Raw genomic sequence first — 22948 nt, forward strand, 5'->3', positions numbered from 1 at the left:
AACTCTGAGCAGAGAGAATTGGACTTCTGTTTCTGTGACACCCCTCCCTCCAACATGTCTGGCCCCAAGCATGTTGAAACTCACAGTTTCAACACTGGAAAAAGTCAGATTGAGGTAGACAACCAGCTTCCCCACCATCTTAAGTTCCTTAGCAGGAGACCTATTCCGGCCTGAACACACAGGAAGCACTGGGGGTACCAGAAGGGAGAAACATCAAGGACAGCCAAAGACACAAGGGGGAGTCCTAACCAGTCTTCCCACACTACTGGGACGTCCCCTTTGGGATCTCCTTGCTTCTGGACAAGTGGTACTCTGATTACTAGAACCAAGGCAAACTTGAGCTTAAGGTATCATTTAGCTCTGAAAAGGAGGTAGTGACCTAGCAGGAAAAAACAATAAATAAAGAAGGAAGAAAAAGAGGAGGATGGGGAAGAAGAATAAGATGAAGAAGAAGAAGAAGAAGGAGAAGGAGGAGGAGGAGAGAGAGGAGGAGGGAGAGCAAGCAAGTAAGCAAGAGAGAGAAAGAAAGAAGGAAGGAAGGAAGGAAGGAAGGAAGGAAGGAAGGAAGGAAGGAAGGAAGGAGAGAGAAAAAAGGAAAAGAAAGAAAGAAAGAGAAAGAAAGGGAAAGAAAGGAAGGAAGGAAGGGGAGGGAGGGAGGGAAAGAAAATCAACAGGTAAATTACCAAGAATTTCTAAGCAAACATATCCAATAAAAAACAAAACAAGCCACACAGAGAAGACTGGAATAAATAATAGACATAAGTCCACAAGAAACAACAGCAAACAGGGAATCGTGACCTCTGCAAACAGAAAAACACAAGGAACCAGTGATGAACTCTAATGAGACAGCAATATGTGAACTCTGACCAATAATTCAAAATAGTAGTTTTAAGGAAATTCAGTGATCTACAAGATAACACAGAAAAGCTTTTCAGAAATATACCAGATAAATTTAATAGATTGAAATAATTTTTAAAAATCAGACAGAAATCTTGGCACAGCCTGGGAATGGTGGCTCTTGCCTATAATCCCAGCACTTTTGGAGGCCAAGGTAGCAGGATCACTTGAGCCTGGGAGTTCAAGACCAGTCTGAGCAGTATGGTGAGACTCTGTCTCTACAAAAAAATAATAAAAAAATGGCCAGACATGGTGATGTGTGCTTGTAGTCCCAGGTACCTGGGAGGCTGAGGTGGGAAGATCTCTTGAGCCTGGATGATTGAGGCTGCAGTGAGCTGTGATGGTACTACTGCAGTTCAAGCTGGGTAACAGAGTGACACCCTGTCTGAAATTTAAAAAAAGAATGAAAGAAAAAAAAATAATTCTTGGCACTGAGAAATACATTTGCTGAACTGAAAAATCCATTAGAGGCTCTCAACATCAAAACGAATCAAGCAGAGAAAATAATAAATGAGCTTGAAGACAGGTTATTTGAAAATGCACAGTCAGGCCAGCTGCAGTGGCTCATGCCTGTAATCCCAACACTTTGGGAGGCTAGGCAGGCAGATCACTTGAGCCCAAGAGTTCCAGACCAGCCTGGGCAACATGGTGAAGCCCCATTACTACCAAAAAATACTAAAATTAGCTGGGTATGGTGGCATGCGCCTGTAGTCCCAGCTACTTGGGATGCTGAGGTGAGAGAATCACCCGAGCCTGGGAAAGCAAGGGTGCAGTGAGCCATGATCCTGACACTGCACTCCAACCTAAGTGACAGAGTGAGGCCCTATGAAACAAACAAAAAACAAAAACAAACAAACAAAAAAAACAAGAAAGAAAGAATATGCACAATCAGAGCAGAAAAATGAAAAAGAATAAAAAGAATGAAGATTGCCTATGAGGTAAAGAAAATTACTTAAAAATACCAAATCTAAGAATTATTGGTGTTCAAGAGGAAGTTGAGCAAGGGCAAAGGGTAGAAAGATTATTCAAAGAAATAATAACAGAAAACTTTCCAAAACTTGAGAAAAAAAAGTACTGAGATAACAGGAGGTCAGAGAACACCAAATAAACTGAATAGGAAGGAATACTTCCAAACTCATTCTGTGAGGCTCGCATTACCCTGATACCACAACCAGACAAAGACACAACAACAACAACAAAAAACTACAGGTTAACGAACATAACTGAAGATGATAGATGCAAAGATCATCAACAAAATAATAACAAACCAAATTCAACAACACTTTAAAAAGATCATCCACCATGACTGAGTGGGATTAACCCCAGGGATGCAAGGATACTCCAACATGTACAAATGTTAGAAGGTGATATATATCACATTAACAAATCCAAGAACAAAAACATAAGATCTTTTCAATAGGTGCTAAAAAAGCATTTGATAAAATTCAAATCCTGTTATGATAAAAACCCTCAACAAATCGGGTATAGAAGAAACATACCTCAAAATAATAAAGACCACATATGACAAACTCAAAGCCAACATCATAATAAACAGTGAGAAATGGAGAGCCTTTCTTGTAAGATCTGGAACAAGAAAAGGATACCTACTTTCACCACTTTATTCAAAATAATATTGGAAGCACTGGCAAGAGCTATTAGACAAAAGAAAGAAATAAAAGGCATCCAAATTGGAAAGGAAGAAGTCAAATTAGCAGTTTGCCAATGACATGATCTTGTACTTAGAAAAAACTAAAAATTTCACCAAAAAACTATTAGAACTAATAAACAAATTAAACAAAGTTGCAGGATAAAAAAAAATCAACATACAAAATCAGTAGCATGATATATGCCAACAGCAAACAGTCTGAAAAAGAAATCAATACAGCATCATTTACAATAGCTAAAAACATATGAAACACTGATAAAACAATTTAATAAAAGAAGTAAAATAAAGAGGGACCTGACTATTTAAAGAAAAACAAACAAACAGAAAGCAACAACAAGAGCATTAACAAAAAAGTCTCCACCACAACCTCATCCAAGGGTCAGCAGCCTCAAAGATCGAAACTAGACAAACTCTTGAAGATGATAAAGAATCAACAACAACAAAAAAATGCTGAGAACTCAAAAGGCCAGAATGCCTCTTTTCCTCCAAATGATCACGACACCCCTCCAGCAAGCGCACAGAGCTGGAAGGAGGAGGATGAGATGGACGAATTGACAGAAGTAGGCTTTAGATGGTGGGTAGTAATAAACTTAATAAACTTGGCTGAGGTAAAGGACCATGTCCTAACCCAATGCAACGATGCTAAGAACCATGATAAAAGTTTACAGGAGCTGCTAACTAGAATAATCAGTTTAGAGAGGAACATGAATAACCTGATGGAGCTGAAAAACACAGCACAACTATCAATAGCCGAAATAATCAAGTGAAAGAAAGAATATCAGAGCTTGAAGACTATCTTGCTGAAATAAGGCAGGCAGAAAACATTAGAGAAAAAATAATAAAAAGGAATGAATAAAACCTCTGAGAAATATGGGACTATGTAAAAAGACTGAACCTACGACTGATTGGAGTACCTGAAAGAGATGGGGCTAATGGAACCAAGTTGTACACTTCAGGGTATCATCAAAGAGAACTTCCCTAACCTAACAAGACAGGCCAACATGCAAATTCAAGAAATACAGAGAACTCCAGTAAAAGATACTCCACGAGAAGATCAACTCCAAGACACATAATCATCAGATTCTCCAAGATTGAAATGAAGGAAAAAACTTCAAGGGCAGCCGGAGAGAAAGGCCAAGTCACCTACAAAGGGAGGTCCATCAGACTAACAATGAACCTCTCAGCAAAAACCCTACAAGCCAGAAGAGAGTGGGAGCCAATATTCAGTATTCCTAAAAAGAAGAATTTTTAACCCAGAATTTCATATCCAGCAAAACTAAACTTCATAAGCAAAGGAGAAATAAAATCCTTTTCAGACAAGAAAATGCTGAAGGAATTCATCACCACCAGACCTGCCTTGCAAGAGCTCCTGAAGGAAGCCTTAAATATGGAAAGTAGAAACCAGTATCAGACACCGCAAAAGCACACTGAAATACAAAGGCCAATGACACTGTGAATAAACAACTACTATCCAAAATAACCAGCTAATGTCATGATGACAAGATCAAATTCACACATAACAATATTAACCTTAAACGTAAATGGGCTAAATGCTGCAATTAAAAGACACAGGCTGATAAATCGGATAAACAGTCAAGACCCATTGGTGTTCTATATTCAAGAGACTCATCTCATGTACAAAGACACATAGGCTCAAAATAAAGGGATGGAAGAAAATTTACCAAGCAAATGGAAAGCAGAAAAAAGCAGGAGTTTCAATCTTAGTTTCTGACAAAACAGATTTTAAACCAACAAAGATCAAAAAAGACAAAGAAAGGCATTACATAATGGTAAAGGGATCAATGCAACTTAGAAGAGCTAACTATCCTAAATATATATGCACCCAATACAGGAGCACCCAGATTCATAAAGCAAGTTCTTAGAGACCTACAAAGAGACTTAGACTCCCACACAATAATAGTGGGAGACTTTAATACCCCACTGTCAGTATTAGACAGATAATCATCCCTTTATGTTAAATACTCTCAATAAACAAATTACTGACAGAACATATCTCAAAACAATCAGATCTATTTATGACAAACGCACAGCCAATATCATACTGAATGGGCAAAAGCTGGAAGCACTCCCTTTGAAAACCGGCACAAGACAAGGATGCCCTCTCTTACCACTTCTATTCAACTTAGTATTGGAAGTTCTGGCCAGGGAAATTAGGCAACAGAAAGAAATAAAGGTATTCAAATAGGAAGAGAGGAAGTCAAATTGCCTCTGTTTGCAGATGACATGATCCTATATCTAGAAAACCCCATCGTCTCAGCCCAAAAGCTCCTTAAGCTGATAAGCAACTTCAGCAGTCTCAGGATACAAAACCAATGTGCAAAAATCACAAGCTTTCCTATACACCAATAACAGATAAACAGAGAACCAAATAATAAATGAACTTCCATTCACAATTGCTACAAGGAGAATAAAATACCCAGGAACACAGCTCACAAGATATGTGAAGGACCTCTTCAAAGAGGACCACAAACCACTGCTCAAGGAAATAAGAGATGACACAAACAAATGGAAAAACATTCCATCCTTGTGGATAGGAAGAATCAATATCATGAAAATGGCCATACTGCCCAAAGTAATTTATAAAATTTATAGATTCAATGCTATTCCCATCAAACTACCATTGACATTCTTCACTGAATTAAAAAAAAAAACTACTTTAAAATTCTTATGGAACAACAACAAAAAAAGCCTGTATAGCCAAGACAATCCTAACCAAAAGAACAGAGCTGGAGTCATCACACTACCTAACTTCAAACTATACTACGAGTCTACAGTAACCAAAACAGCATGGTACTGGTCCAAAAACAGACACATAGACCAATGGAACAGACTAGAGATCTCACAAATAAGACCATACATCAACAACCATTTGATCTTCAACAAACCTGACAAGGACAAGCAATGAAGAAAGGACTTCCTATTTAATAAATGGTGCTGGGAAAACTGGGCTAGCCATATGCAGAAAACTGAAACTGGACCCCTTCCTTACATCTTACACAAAAATTAACTCAAGATGGATTAAACACTTAAATGTAAAATCCAAAACTACGAAACCCCTACGAGAAAATCTGGTCAATAACACTCAGGAAATAAGCATGGGCAAAGATTTTATGATGAAATCACCAAAAGCAATTGCAACAAAAGCTAAAGTTGTCATGAAATCTAATTAAAGAGCTTCTGCATAGCAAAAGAAACTATCATTGCTGTGAACAGGCAACCTACAGAATGGGAGAAAACTTTTGCAATCTACCCATCTGACAAAGGTCTAATATCCAAAATCTACAACGAACTTAAATAAATTTACAAGAAAAAAAAAAAACAGAAAACCCATCAAAAAGTGGGCAAAGGACATGAACAGAAACTTCTCAAAGGAAAACACGTATGCAGCCAACAAACATGAAAAAAAAAGCTTACCCTCACCTAGGATTGGAGAAATGCAAATCAACACCACAATGAAATACTATCTGATGCCAGTCAGGATGTCGATTATTAAAAAGTCAAGAAACAAAAGATGCTGGAGAGGCTGTGGTAAAATCGGAATACTTTTAGAATGTTAGTGGGAATGCAAATTAGTTCAACCACTGTGAAAGACAGTGTGGCAGTTCCTCAAGGATCTAGAACCAGAAATACCATTTGGCCCAGCAATCCCTTTGCTGGATATGTATCCAAAGGAATATAAATCATTATATTGTAAAGATACCTGCACACGTATGTTCATTGCAGCTATTCACAAGAGCAAAGATACGGAATAAACCCAAATGCCCATCAATGATAGACTGGATAAAGAAAATGTGGTACACATACCATATGGAATACTATGCAGCCATAAAAAGAAATGAAATCATGTCCTTTCCAGGGACATGGATGAAGCTGGAAGCCATCATCCTCAACAAACTAACACAGGAAGAGAAAACCAAACACTGCATGTTCTCACTCATAAGTGGGAGATGAACAATGAGAACACATGGAAACTGGGAGGAAAACAACACAAACCAGGGCCTGTTGGTGGGCGGAGGAGGGAGAGCTTCAGAACAAGTAGTTAATTCACGCAGAGTCTAATACCTAGGTAATGGGTTGAAAGGTGCAGCAAACCACCATGGCTCCTGTTTACCTATGTAACAAACCTGCACATTCTGCACATGTATCCCGGAAACTAAAATAAAATAAAATTTAAAGAAATAAAAATAGGCCAGGCGCGTTGGCTCACGCTTGTAATCCCAACACTTTGGGAGGCTGAGGTATGTGGATCATGAGGTCAGGAGTTCAAAACCAGCCTGGCCAACACAGTGAAACCCCATCTCTACTAAAAATACAAAAATTAGCCGGGCATGGTGGCAGGTGCCTGTAATGCCAGCTACTAGGGAGGCTGAGGCAGGAGAATCACTTGAACCCGAGAGGCGGAGGTTGCAGTGAGCCAAAATCGCACCACTTCACTCCAGCCTGGGTGACAGTGTTAGACTCCATCTCAAAAATAAAATAAAATAAAATAAAATAAAATAAAATAAAATAAAATAAAAATAAAAAAGAAGTAAAATATCTCTACAGGAAAACTACAAAACACTGTTGAAAGCAATCTAGGGGGACACAAAAAAATGGAAAAATATTCCACGTGGATTGAAAGAATTAATGTTGTTAAAATGACAATTCTACCCAAAGTAATTTACAAATTCAATGCAATTCCTATCGAAATACCAATGAGATTCTTCACAGAAATAGAAAAAACAAATTCAAAAATTTATTTGAAATGACAAAAGACCCATAATAGCCAAGGAAATCCTAAGAAAAAAGAACAAAGCTGGAGGCATTATACTACCTGACTGCCTGATTTCACAATATACTACAAAGCTACAGTAACCAAATCAGCATGGTACTGGAAAGAAAAAAGACAAGAAAAGAAAACTTAAGAGAGAGAAAGAAAGAAAAGAAGGAAGGGAGAGATGGAGGGAGGGAAGGAGGGTGAGAGAGAGGAAGGAAGGAAGGAAGGAAGGTAAGAAGGAAGGAAAGAAACAGAGACATAGACCATGGAACATAATAGGAAACCCACATATCAATCCACACATATACAGCCAACTCATTTTAGACCAAGGCTCCAAGAATATACAATGGAGAAAAGACAATCACTTCAATAAATAGTGTTGGGTAAACTGGCTATCCATATGTGGAAGAATGGAACTAGAGATCTAGACCCCTATCTCTCACTATATGCAAAAAATCAAATCTAAATGGATTAAAGCCTTAAATATAGGACCTGAAACTATGAAACTATTAGAACAAAGTATTGGGGAAATTCTCAAGGACACTGATCTAGGCAAAGATTATTTGAGTAAGACCTCAAAAGCACAGAAAAACAAAAGCAAAAATGGACAAATGGTATTGTGTGAAGCTAAAAAGCTCCTGTACAACAAAGAAACAATTAACAAAATGAAGAGAAAACCCACAGAATGGGAGGAAATACCACAAACTATTCATCCAAAAAGGGATTAATAATCAGAATATATAAAAAGCTCAGACAACTCAATAGCAAATAATAATAACCTGATTTTTAAATGGGCAAAAGAGCTAATTAAACATTTCTCAGAAGACATACAAATGGCCAACAGATATATGAAAAGGTGCTCAATATCACTAATAATCATCAGAGAAATGCAAATTAAAACTACAATGAGAGACCATCTCACCCTAGTTAAAATGGCTTTTATCAAAAATACCAGCAATAATGGATACTGGCAAGGATACGGAGAAAGGGGAACACTTGTAACGTGTTGGTGGGAATGTAAATTAGTACAGCCACTATGGAAAAGTGTACGGAGTTTCTTTAAGAAACTACAAATAAAACTACTGTATGATCCAGCAATTCCACTGCTAGGTGTAATATCCAAAAGAAAAGGAGTCAATACATCTCAGAAATATTTGCACCCCCATGTTTACTGTAGCACTATTCACAATAGTCAAAATATGAAATCAACCTAACTGTTCATCAGTGGATGAATAAAGACAATTTGGAATATATACACAACAAAATGTTATTCAGCCATAAAAAAGAATGAAATCCTGTCATTTGCAGCAACATGGGTGGAACTGCAAGTCATAATGTCAAGTAAAATAAGCCAGGCACACAAAGACAAATATCACATGTTCTCATTCATACATAGGAGCTAAAAAAGTGGATCTTAAGAAGATGAAGAGTAGATGGTGGATACTAAAGGCAGGAAAGTGGGGAGACAAAAAGAGATTGATTAACGGATACAAACATACAGTTGATAGAAGAAATAAGACTTAGTGGTCAATAGATCAGCAGGGACAATATTTTACAATAATCTATTGTGTATTTCTAAAAAGCTAGAGGAAAATAATTTAAATAATTGTAGCATAAAGAAAAGACAAATTAAATAATGGATATCCCAATTACACTGATTTGATATTTAAAAATCATATAAATATATTAAATCATCATATGTACCCCCAAAATACGTACATCTATTATGCATCAATAAACAGGAAAATTAAACAAAAAAAAAGAAGACCTAAATAAAAATTGAGAATAACGTCTTTAGTAATCCTGATCTTCAATGTCTTTAAATTGAATTCTATATCAAGGTAACAGCAGTTAAAATCAAGATGAATTTTTAATGAAAAATTTGATAAAGTTATGTGAAGCAGTAAAGAGCCAAAAATAACTGAGACAATTTTGAAGAAAGCATACAAGGTGAAGACACTTGCCCAATAAAATCGAGATTTATTATAAAGCTGTAAGCAATTAAGATGCATGGTATTCAGGCAAGGAAACACAAATTAACCAACTGAGCAAACTAAACACTCCAGAGGTAGATCAATGCATATCTGGAAACTTTGCAATGACAGAAATAATGTGGCAGATCAAGGGGTAATGATGGTACTGATAACAAAAAGGGGAGTGGGGGAGAAGGGGGATTGAATTCCCACTTCAACCATATGCAAAATCAATCTCAGATAATGTACATCTCTTAGATTTAAAAGGCCAACCATAAAAGCCTGAGAGCAAAACATGAAGAAAATCTTGATGACTTTGGTCCAGGGAAAGATTATTTGAGTGATGCAAAAAGCAATAAAGGATAAGAATGAATTTGAAACTATTTTACTTCATTAAAACAAATCATACCTCTTAAAAAAAAAACACCATAAGTGTAACAATTGGGAAAAGATATTTAAAACACATCAAAGACACAGAGGATTGGTATCCAGAATACATAAAGAACTCCTACAAGTCAGTAAGAAAAATACAACCCAACAGGAAAATAGCCAAATGCCACTAGCAAGCAGAAGACACAGAGCAAGATACACATGAATGATAAGTGAGCATAGGAAAGCAAGCCCAGTCTCACTCATAATTATGGAGATGCAAATCAAGCCTACAATGAGAAGTCACTTTATATGAATTATGCTGGCAGAGATGAAGAAGCTTGACAATAGAAAGTGTGGGCAAGGATATTAATCAGTGGCAACTCTATTGCTGGAGAGAGAGAGTAAATTGGCAGAATCATATTTTAAAACAATTTGGTCTTATTATGATATGGAACATTGACATTCCTTCCAGCAATTTCACTCACTGATCTATCCTGAAGCGGAATTTGCGCTCATGTGCACCAGGAGACTATTCATACCATAAGGCATTTCATTAGAGATTATTACAGGGATTATGAGAATAATTCATCGCATCATTAGGTGAAAAAAGGCACCAAAGGTTTTGTCTTGGATGACAGTCTCTAAGAATGCAAACATCTTGTGGTACATTTAAGTAAAGCAGTGACTGGGAAAATATTATAGTCTATTATTTGCACAGATAAGGGACATGTTTATTTGCTCTCCCCTATAGGACCCTATATCCTCGTACTGGATAAACAGAAAGCTAAACTTTCTGGAGTTGTCAACTTAGTATCTTTGCAATTCAACTTTTACATTTAAAAAAATACAACATTATGTTAAAGGAAATTATCCCATAAAATGCACATGTGAAGGAGAGAGGGTGAGTTAAGATACTGGGGGAAAAGTGAAAATTTTAAGTGTCGTGATATTCACAGTGGCTCCAGAGATCTCGGAGCAGCCAGTGAACAAGCCAATTAAGTTTAATTTTAGCTTCTTGAGGGCACAATAATGCTTATTATCTTGAAGAGGAGATGAGGAAAGAGGAAAGAGGATGGAACAGTGTCTGCTAGAGGTATTGCTTGAAGTGAAGAGAAGTGGGGAAGTAAGTAGCAGCATTATGCATCATTCCCAAACCACGTGAAAGCAATGGAGCCAGGTGACCGGGGCTTTTTTTTCCCTGCCTCTGACCTTACTTTATAAAAGAAAACAGGCCCAGCACAGTGGCTCACACCTGTAATCCCAGCACTTTGGGAGGCCAAGGCAGGCAGATGGCTTCAGCCTGGGAGTTTGAGACCAGCCTGGGCAACATGGCGAAACCCAGTCTCCACAAAAACTACAAAAGTCAACCAGGCATGGTAGTGCCTGCCTGTAGTCCCAGCTACTCAGGAGGCTGAGGTGGGAGGATCACTTGAGCTTGGGAGGTTAAGGCTGCAGTGAGCTATGATCATGCCACTGCACTCCAGCCTGGGCAACAGGAAGAGCATGTCTCAAAAAAAAAGAAAAAAAAATACTCTGTGATGTTGCGTAGCTTGAAACCTATAGTTTCACAAGACCGCAACTTCTTAAAAAGAAATAGGGATGTCCCCTTATTAATTAAACATATTGTGATCTAACTAGTCTCCAAATACAACTTAATAAACTTGAAAGTAAAAATACGTGTAGCAAAGTGTATACATCTTAGAGATTATAAAATTATGCATGAGAATATTACAATTTTTAAGATAGTGGTTACCTGTGAAGTTTTTGGAAAAGCGAGTGCTAGAACTCTAACTTCTAGGATACATGCATACATGCATAAAAACACAGAAAGGAAGGAAGGAAGGAAGGAAGGAAGGAAGGAAGGAAGGAAGGAGGGAGGGAGGGAGGGAGGGAGGGAGGGAGGGAGGGAGGGAGGGAAGGAAGGAAGGAAGAGAAGAAGGGGAGGATGACATCAGATGGAGAAAGAAACAGAAATGATAAGATGTCTACTTATAAGAAAAGTAAAGTTCAGGTGAAGGCTGAGAAATATTTTATAGTGACCTGACTCTTAGTAATCATAACTGCTTTATAATCCAGTTATGTGTCTTGGCTTCCTAATAATTAATAGCAAAGAACCGCTTCAGTGGGTTTTTTCAACCAATGTAATAAGATGATTAATAAAAGACAGTTCTACCTAGAAAACTGAATGGTATAAACATTTATCCATGTCCTCTCTAAAATTCTCTTAGTATCATTCCCTGCTCCCTAAATTCCAACAATATTTGCTTATATTTTAGTATGAAAGAGTTTGTTGCCTTTATCAACTCAGTAATTTCATGTGTCCCATTCTTTAAAGCATAATGAAATAACTACATTGGACACATTGAGAAAAGTTTTGCAATGTCATATGAATATATGAGTATTTTGCAATATTAGTATCCAAAATGATTGAAAATAGTTTGCTTAAAAATGTAACTTTTTAAATTGGAGATTCTCCTCCTTTAAGTATACTTGTAATTAACATATCCTCTCCATATTTATTAACTTTGAGGATAACCAAATAGTTTAAATGTAGTAATTGGATATTCCTTGACCTTCGTGCATTGACTTACATCTCCACATCACGATTTTTCTCTCTTCTTTTACTCCCCAGGTGCTCCGCATGATGCAAGGCCTGGTCCAGGTCCCCACACCCACCTCAGACTGAAATGAACTTTTTGTGATCAGAGGGCTAATTAGTATATATTACAACTATTACGCATTTGGTCTTATGCATGTGCTGCATAGAGATACCCTTTCTGCTGTCATCTTCAACTACTATATAATTCTGGTGGGTTTTAATTTTAGTGTTCATATCTCATCTTCCTCAATACACATGATTCTGAAATGCATATTCTTCTTAATTGGCTCTGAACTGAAAAAAAAAGTATGTCTTTCTCTCAGTTCCTTAGGTAAATCATGTATAATTCCATTGGCTTTCACTTTTACACAATTAAGCAGTTCTTACTAGTAACCTACTAAATACGCTATTAAGTGTAACTAAGATTTTGTATTCATAAACCAAAATTGGTATATTGATGGACTTATTGAAGACTCTAATTCAACATTCTGTTAAAAACACTGACTGCCACGTGGAAGTTGGCAATATTCTCAACAAGTATGAGAATTTCAATGATTCTAGATAATGCTTTGTTAATATGTTATTAATGTTGTCTTAAGTAAATGTTTTTATTTTCTGTTATTTTAAATTATTCATTATATATCATTATAAATACATCATTACCTATTTAGATTTTTAAGACTTTAAAAATTAATCCCACAAAAAGTTGTGTTATGTATTTCTATTAACAGGATTTTAATTACTCATATCCCTAAATTATTCATACTCAGTTTCTGGAACAAGTGTACATGTAATGCCATCTCCTTTCCCAAATTTTTTTGGGATGGAGACACTCATTGTATATCCTGTGAATGTGTACTGTTCTAATATCTTCCAATATACTGTCAAAGTGAGCATAATGAAAATATTGGGCTATGTATAATTTTTAGACTTAATTTATATATAAAACATGCATGTAAGCACACATTCTTTTCTCATTAAGAAATAAAAAAGATTCCTACATATTTATAGCAACAAATGTACAAAAATTTGTTCTTCTTCAATACTCCACTGACCATAGGCCTATTTTTCACTGGAAAGCACGAAAGATCTTCTGTTCTAAGGTGGAAATGACTGAAAAAGTTCGAAAGCCCTGTATACCAAACTACCAGAAGTGACTATACTTTAGGACAGGGACTAAGCATAATTTGCTTTCCTTATAATATCGAAAAACATACCCTGGATCTTATTAGGTGCTCCATAGAATGGTGTTGAAGATTCAGTTTGATCCCACGCATTGAAACAACACTTGTCCATGTATTATTTCTATTAATAAATGAATTCTATGTTTGAAAGACGGAGAATCAAGTATAGTTTTTTTACAGTTACAAATGTACTTTTATGGTAAAACTAAATTTTGATAAACTTGTTTGGTTACCTGAGATATGGCAAATAAATGTAGCGGTTTAATTTTCTCCATAGAAATAAGAAGTAACAATTGTTTCAGTCATCTTTATTTGCACTTTTAAGATTATGCATGTATTCTAAATTTATACTATATGTATATCCTAAGAGATTTAGGCAGAATATTTTACAAGAAGAAAAAGTTTCATATTTAAAACATAAAATCTGGCTGGGTACAGTGGCTCACGCCTGTAATCCCAGCACTTTGGGAGGCCGGGACGGGCAGATCTCAAGGTCAGGAGATCGAGAACATCCTGGCTAACACAGTGAAACCCTGTCTCTACTAAAAATACAAAAAATTAGCCCAGCGTGGTGGCGGGTGCCTGTAGTTCCAGCTACTCGGGAGGCTGAGGCAGGAGAATGGCGTGAACTCGGGAGGCAGAGCTTGCAGTGAGCCGAGATCTCACCACTGCACTCCAGCCTGGGCGACAGAGTGAGACTCTGTCTCAAATAAATAAATAAATAAATAAATAAATAAATAAATAATACTAGTACTGTGTAACTCAAAAGTAAAAGATAATTGTTTATTGGTGCATAAAATAGTAAGAACCAGAAAGAATATAGTCCAGTTCTCATTTGAGAATCTGATGTTAATGAGATTAAGTTTTTCTACTCACACACTTTTAACGTATGTCATTAAGTATTTAATAACTGCAATAGCTATTTGGAGGCAGAACATGTCACACGTCCTCTATGATGATATAAACTAGAAGTAGAGAGTCAGAACTTTGGCCAGATTTTAGTGACAATTTGGTCAATGTGGTACTTTTTAGAATTTAACAATGCTTTTTTCAAAAGAAAAGGAAAAATCAATACTCTGAATATCAAACCGTTGGCCCTGGCATCTATTTCACATTTTTCCTGGAAAATGGCACCAAATGGCATCAAATGGCACCAATTCCCCAATACTATGTTAGGGCTTTGTTTTAAGATTTGTAGATAGGAGGAAAGAGTGCCACCTGCTGAGGAAGCCCAATGCTTACTCCAGCACAGTGGACACAGCCTGGCCGCCCTGACTTAACCTTCTTAGCACCTTGAGAAAAAAAAAAAAAAAAAGGTACAAATCTATCCATGAGACAGGAAGAACAAAATGCCCAGACGAAATTGTCAGTTGGATCTAGACCTTTCAAAACTAAAGGACTCTAATTTGTCCATGTCTTTAAATCATTTTAGAGTATTTATAAGTTATAATTATGCAGGGATATTGGGATGCCCCATCTATTGAATCTAAGACTATATGAAAGACAAAAACTGTGATTAAGTTCTTCTGAATCTGTAGAAGCAAGCGGAGAGAAAGCACCGTAGAAATCGAAATCATTTTTATTTTATTCAAAATTGCAAAATGACCTAGTGTCTCCAACGAGGTAGGTTTTTTAAATTTTCTACTCAAATTTAAAGCAATTCAGCCTTTCAAATCTCTCAAATCATTAATTGAATTAATTTGTGGGATTTAGCAAAAAAAATGCCTTGCCTAAAAATCTGCTTCAATATATATCAAAGATAGGTTAAAATATCTTTCAAGATCACAGACTATGGGACTATTGCATGGGTTAATATAAAATAACTGCCCTTCACTAGCTATGTGGCCTTAAATGGTTATTTGTACCTTGGTGTGCTAATTGGTGAAATACAGATGGTAATATCGTAGAATTATTTTGAGAAAAATTAGATGATAAAGCAAGATGCAAGTACCGTAAGTAAACGCTCAATAAATAAAAGTTGCCACTAACATTTATTATTATTAAAAGTTATGAAAAATAACCCTGAAGAAATTCTTACGAGCACAGAGCTAAATAGCTGGACAACTGAAAGTCAAATTCAAGTATAATTCAGTTCTGGAAATAGAATAAAATTTTAAAATATTTTCTCTTTATTATATAAAAAGTTATTAATATTAAAAGGAATAAACTTTACATAAAAACTTTGCAGATACGTTATCAATCAAGTTGGAGAACCTATTCATCATTTAACATGTTTATTTTATGTGGTCAAAAATTGACATGATTTAATAGGAAACTAAACTATTAGTTTCCCAAATACTTCTTGCACAGGAGTGCTTTTTCGTTTCAAACACTGAAGTCAAACTGGATGACTAAATAATATTTTTTGCTTGAATTTTCATGTGCGCTTAGCTTATAGGGCTTTTTCCTTTTGCTTTGTTTTAAATTAAATTATACTATACAATATTCTGGCCTGTTAAACTGATGAGATTTCAGGGGCAAATTCATTTGATAAGTTATAAGAATTACTTTATTATTTCATACAAAATCATATTCAGAGATAGGCAGATAATTTCAAAATAGAAGTTCTAGGCTTCAACGTAAATAACTGCTGTCTGCCAACAATCCAGGCGCTTTCCATAAAGCAAGACCAACAGATAAATATGACAGCAATTAAGATATTTATTAGATTTCAGGTTACATTATGTGAATCACTGAACCTTCTAATTGATTTATTCTTTGTTCCCTATAACTTACTTTAACATACTTCAGCACAGGCTGTGTGTGTGTGTGTGTGTGTGTGTGTGTGTGTGTGTGTTTTCTTCTGAACATAGAGGTAGTTATCCAAATGAGAAATACAGTCACCAGGTGTTTAGCTAATATTTAAAAGGCCTCATCCAGTCAAAAGTTACACACCAGAGGTAGACATCTATAAGCAGTATTTTACATCCACTTACCATATTAATTAACATTAAGGGTGTTAGTGGCGGCCTTTCATTGGTTAAACTGGTAGAAGTCAACTTAAGAGGATTGTCTGGAACACTGTAGAGATATTCTCACCCTTGTACGAACATGGTATAAGGATCTAGACATATCAGTGTTCTACACTATGAACAATGCCCTAAGGGTCATGCATAAATGCTGATTTTGAGAGTTTTTGTTACCCCACTGTGACCAGATGATTAAAGTATCCCTGTCTTGAGAAGACTGTTATAAACATGATGTCATGCAAGGAGTAGATGGAACATTTAAAGGGACAGAGAGCTAGGATTTCACTGACCTTACAGAAAAAGTCTACAGTGTCTTGTTCTTCCTTGGATATACAAAGTAAGAATATCTTTTATCTATCTTACAATTTGTAAAGTCCTTTAATCTGGATAATCTAACTTGCTTTTCAAAGTCATCTAATGAGGACAGTCAAAAGATTATTACGTTGCTAATTTCTAAGAGGAAACTAAATAACTATTTGGGTTGCCTACATGGCAGAACTCAGTCTTCTATTGAAGTTTTCTGAATCTACCCCAGGGTTCTTGATCCATTACATGTGAGCTGGTGTTGGAATACCTACAGGACTTTTATGCTCATGTTGCTGTGGAGCTAGCCATAATTCCAGCTCGTTGTATTCATTAAAGAAAGAAATTATCATGCCTTATTTCAATTCAAGATTCTGTTCTGTTTCTGAGTGGACTGGATGATTTTCTGGCTTAATAATATTACTTCTATGTAAATTCTGTTTACATTGGTAGAGTTAAAAGTATAGATATGACCACAAATAGTTTAATAAGTCAAACCATCAAAGTTGTATTTATTATTTTGTGTATAGCATGACCTTGCAACTGTCATCTGATGATTGTTCAGCTGGAAAAAAATGGGTACTATTGATAAAAAAAAATACATCACTCTTTGGATGTTTTTACCTGTGAGATTAACCTTTGTTAAATATGGAAGTGTTTGTTTTTAATTGGAGTGTTCTGTGTGTCTACTGGTGTAGAACATTTCTGTTAAGGTCATGAGGAATAACATAATGAAATGTCTTAAAACACTATTAGGTGTGCCAATTCTACTCACAGCCTATAGAAATCTTTGTTTTAATGTATCAAAATGCTGTTTTTCTCCTGTTAATAAATAGTTATATCTACTATTTTATTCCTAGAGGTTTTTAACCCTTTTCATATAGCTATGAAGTCTCTTAAAAGATGGATCACAGAAAACAGTATCCCTGAAGTCCACTGTTTAATTGAAACTTTTTTGTTTTTTTTTAAATCAGGTAGAAACCTGAATAATTTATCAACTTATCCTTTTCCCTCATTACCTGACTGCCTACCAACCAGAAAATAAAAGGATTTCATTTAGAAATGTAAAAAGACAGTTAATATTCAGACTTCTAATAACTTGGGAAGCATGTTGTTATATACAGCAAATGGCTTCACCTCTCAGAGCCCAAGTTTCTTTATTTCCTCATGTTATTTGGATCTGAATCTCATTCATCTTTATAATTGGATTTTTTTCTCTCTCCCTCTCTTTTTCCTTGGGCAATCTCTTGTGGAAAAAAAAACAAACGAAAAAACAAAAAAAATGGGAATACAGTTGCTAATAAAGGCCATGTGAGGGCAGGCCTTCTGTGTCCCAAACTAAGGACTCCTGACACAGATACCCCCTAGCCTAATGGATGTGAGCTGCCTGGGTTTCATTCCCTGCTCCACCACTCACCATCCGACTGACCTTGGGCCAGATATTTTAAACCCTCTGTACTTCCATTTTGTCATCAATAGCAAGAGTACAACAATAAAATTTACTTTATAGAAATGACTCAGATAAAATGTAAAACAAAAAACACATCACTAGTTACACACAGTGATTAGAACAAATATCTGGCACGTAGTAAGTATTTAATTAATGTTAGTGAGTAACACTAGCATCGTCACTTTTCTACTGCTGAATTTTCTGGTTTTAATAGACTTTATTTTCTAAACCATCCATGATATGGCCTATTTTGGCACCGTTGGGAGTGCTGCCATCTTCTCAAATAGAAAGCAATTGAGAACAATTCAGAATAAATTAGACCTCTGAAGATATGTCAGCCCCTTCACAGGACACTCATTTTCAAAACCCGCTACCTCTACGGCACTGCTGCCGGGGAAGGAGGCATTCTGTGAAAATCTATTTGTTTTCACATTTTTATTTTCTTTTAAACTGTCTACGTAAATAGTAAGGAGAATTCTGTGCAAACACCATCAATTTAATGGGTCAAGTTCATTACAAGATGGAAAGTATTTCAGCTGCTGGAAAAGCATGAATTTCTTCACTCAGTTTTTGCCAACACAGTGTGGCATAATGACTGCATTGATTCAAAAGCTTTGGTATTCGGCTACCTAGGTTCAAACCTTGGCTTTTCTGCTTTCCAAGTGAGTCACCTCAGTTTTCTCATCTGGAAAATTGGGATAATAATAGCAGTTACCTCTCTTCAGGGTTATTGTGAGGGCGGGGTGTGAGAAAAGCACCTAGCATGGGGCCTAGAAAATAGCAAGTCATCAATAGCTGGTGGCTCTGGTTATGTAAAGAATGCTTATACTGTACTAAATCTCGGTGAGAACTAATGATTCACAATTAGCGGAATACACCAGATCACTGTGCTGGAGAGATGGGATGGCCTTGAGACATGCTATCATCAAATTCGTTTATAGATTTAAAAAAGGAAAAAAAAGTCTTAAGAACTGAGATGAGTTGCCCAAGGATTGCAGTGATTCTAGTTTGACCACGAGTAAAAGGATTCTCACCTATTCCATTACAGTGTTGTTTGCGTGAACACATGTAGGTTGTGTATGTGTGATGCACCAGTACTGATTTATGTTAAGCTGACTTACACTGCCATGCAGGGCCTAGATTATGGGAGTGAACAAATATTAGAAAAAAACTAACTGAAGAACATAAGAGAAGAGAGATCTGAATTTCCAATATAGTTGTTTTTCTGATTTTAAAAATCAGGAAACTTGTCCCCAGATTTTGTGTACGTTCATTTCTATGATGAGTTTCCAAAAACTGCAAAAGTCAAAATAGGGTTGTCATGCATGAATAATTGGTGGAAGGTTCCAAGATTCCGTAACTAGACTTTAATGAAAAGAAAATTTAGATTTTCTACACTGCCTTTAAGTTTTAAAAGCACGGAGCAAAAGAACACTCTAGATCTATGCTGTCCAGTATGGAAGCTACTAGCCATGTGTGCTCATTTAAATTTAACTTTAAATCAATTAAATTTTTTAAAATTAGCAAGTAAATTCCTCAGTGTACTAGCCACATTTCAAGTGCTCACTATCCACATGTGGCTAGTGGCTGCCATGCTGGACAGGGCAGATGGACATTCCCATCTTTACAGAAAGTCCTTTTGGATGGGTGCTACTCTAGAGCATCAGAGAAATCCTCACAATTACAGTTAGTAGAGTAGGCTGCACAATGGCCAGAAGTACCATGGAAAGTATTTTCACAAAATGCAAAAATGTGCTTACACGGATGATAAGAAATTGGCCTAGACTCTTTAGAGAATTTAGTCAAATCCAAGGCATTTACTATGCAATGAAGAGTCTATAATTTGTGACGTGGGAAAGATCTCCAAGAAGGAAGAAAAAAAACCCCTGCAGACTTTAAAGCGTGGAGGGAAAAGGCTAAACATTCAAATAATTCTGATGGAGGCTCACCTGATTTTCTAATTTATTTATAAGCATCTTTGAAGTGTTTTTCACTTTCAGAGTCACAACAGGGGCTTTTCCAATCAATATTTATGTTACTTACATTACACTTGGAAAATAGGTAACACTTTCAAATGCTGATATATGTGGAAGAAGATCGCGTTGGCTCAAGACTGAGTCTATTCATGGAAAACGTTCATGTTGATATAAAAAATTCTGTCATTCACCATGATGAATTTTAAACAGAAGATGTATTTTTATCTGCTTAGATTTTATTTTGGCAGTAAAATATCTAATGATTATTCAATTTTGTCTGAAATATAAAATATCATTAGGAACTCTGCCTGAATAAAGTGCTTTAAAATTTAATCTTAACACTGCCAATTGCTCTTTGCCATGGATTGAACTAATTAATATCAGAAGTTTCCAACTTTGAAGTCAGGAAGGAAGAATTGGTACTTTGCCCTCACAACTCTAATCTGACAATAACGATAATCCTTATATCTGAATTGTGTTTTAGAATGCAAAATGCTTTCAGGCAAAGTGTTTTCACATAAAATAGCTCACGTGCTCTTGAAACAGTCACTCGAAACAGACAGGGGAGTTTTTAGCATTCTTAACTTAGGAACAGGAAAATTGGTGTTTATGGAATTAAGTAATGCATCCCAAAGACAGTGACGAGCGGAAATCAAGTCTTAATTTAGTGTTACTTCCGCTATGCTCTGCTGCCTTCCTGAGCATCTTGTAACCTGCTCCAGTTGCTACCACCAGATTTCATACCAGACTGGGAAGGAGAGTAGAGAGGAAGAGAAAAGAGAAAGAAGAGAGGAAATGGGGGGGAAATGACAGACAGGAGACAATTTACGTCCTTACAAATAATTGGCACTGACTCATTAGTACCAAATGTAACACGTTACCCTGGGAAAAGGGCATTAGGTAAAAATTAAGGAAATCTAATGAACCATAAGTTTTAGTTAATAAGTATGTATTAATATTGGTTAATGAATAATAACAAGTGAACTATATGATGTAAGATGTTAATAATAGGGAAAACTGGGTGTAGGCTATGTGGGAACTCTCAGTATTACCTTTGCAAATTTTTTTATGTCAATCTAAAACTCTTCTATTAGATTGGTGCAAAAGTAATTGTGGTTTTTGCCATTATTTTTAAAATAACAAGTTTATTTTAAAACACAGTCAGGAGGAGGAATATCTCAGATCCCTCAAGGTTTACAGTGCCTTGTGTTGCTCTGTTGCAGTTGGCTCACTGTTTTCATGATGGGGAGTTTCCAGCCCAATGTATGATGCTTGTTCGATGATACCGTAGAAGAGATGTGTCAAACTATGACCTGTGGGCCAAATTCAGCCCAGCTCCTTTTTTTATAAATGAAATTGTATTGGAACATAGCCATGCTCATTCATTTACATATTATCCCTGGCTGCTTTTGGACTACCACCAGCAGAGGTAATTATAAGAGAAGCCTAAAACATTTGCTATCCAAACCTTTACCGAGAAGTTTGCTGAACACCTCTATACAACATCACATTTTCTGTTTTCCTTCAATAGCTACTAACCAAGTGCCTACCACGTGCCCAGCATTATTGTATGTGGTGCTGACAGTGGTCATCAAGACAAAGACTCTGCCTGCTCTGCAACTTGCCTTCAAGAAAAATGAGATAATAGAAACAAGCAGTTCCATCAATGAATCATGCAAGATTGTATCCAACAGCTCTAAACACTACAAAGAAAATAAAAGGAACATAATTGATATAGAGAGTGATATTGGGAGCTAAGGCAGCTTAGTTAGAGTTGTTGCACAAGTAAGGCCTCTCTGAGATGAATCCTGAATGATGAGAATGAATCCACTATGTAAAGATAAAGGGAACAACATTCCAGGAGGAGGGCCTAGAAGCACAGCACAGAAGTCACAAGATAGAAACTGATTTCAAGGTTAATTCCAGGACATTTTTTTTTTTTTTTTTGAGATGGAGTCTCACTCTGCTGCCCAGGCTGGAGTGCAGTGGCGCAATCTTGACTCGGTGAAACCCCTGCCTCCTGGGTTCAAGCAATCCTCCTGCATCAGCCTCCCGAGTAGCTGGGACTACAGGCACGCACCACCGTGCCCCGCTAATTTTTGTATTTTTAGTGATTCGTCCACCTTGGACTCCCAAAGTGTTGGAATTACAGGTGTAAGCCACCATGCCCAGCCTAGATCAAGGAAATCGTAAGACTTTTCTAAACTTCCAAAATTAAATATATAAAAACAAAAATAAATCCACATCTCTTTTTCCTATGTATGTATGTATGTATGTATGTATGTATTTATTGCTGCAAAGTTTTTGAGAGTTTTTTCAAAGGGAATAACAAAGATCTTCATATGCCATAGGGACTTTGCTAATAAAATTAGTTATTATTTTAAGTACATTCCCCATGGGAAAAGGGCCGCACTAATTCTTATTTATCACAAGATTATATGGTATGCTATGTTTCCTTTTAAGTCTTAAAACAATGTCCTCCCTATTTGTGCTAAAGAAAAGAAGCTTCAAGGCCAGGCACTGGGGCTCATGCCTGTAATCCCAACACTTTGGGAGGCCAAGGCGGGTGGATCACTTGGGCCCAGGAGTTCAAGATTAGCCTGGTCAACATGGCAAAAAGCTTCAAAAGCATGACTAAGTTGTAACATATATGACTATGTTGTAACAAAATATCTCTGTAACTTTCTTATCTCTATAACTAGAACTTTATACTCATTAAACAATAACTTCCCATGTGCAGATTTTGTACATGAATTATACTTTAATAAAGCTGGGGATGGGG

This window comes from Hylobates moloch, unplaced genomic scaffold (assembly GCF_009828535.3).
Source record: "Hylobates moloch isolate HMO894 unplaced genomic scaffold, HMol_V3 SCAFFOLD_4, whole genome shotgun sequence".
Classification (NCBI taxonomy): Eukaryota; Metazoa; Chordata; class Mammalia; order Primates; family Hylobatidae; genus Hylobates; species Hylobates moloch.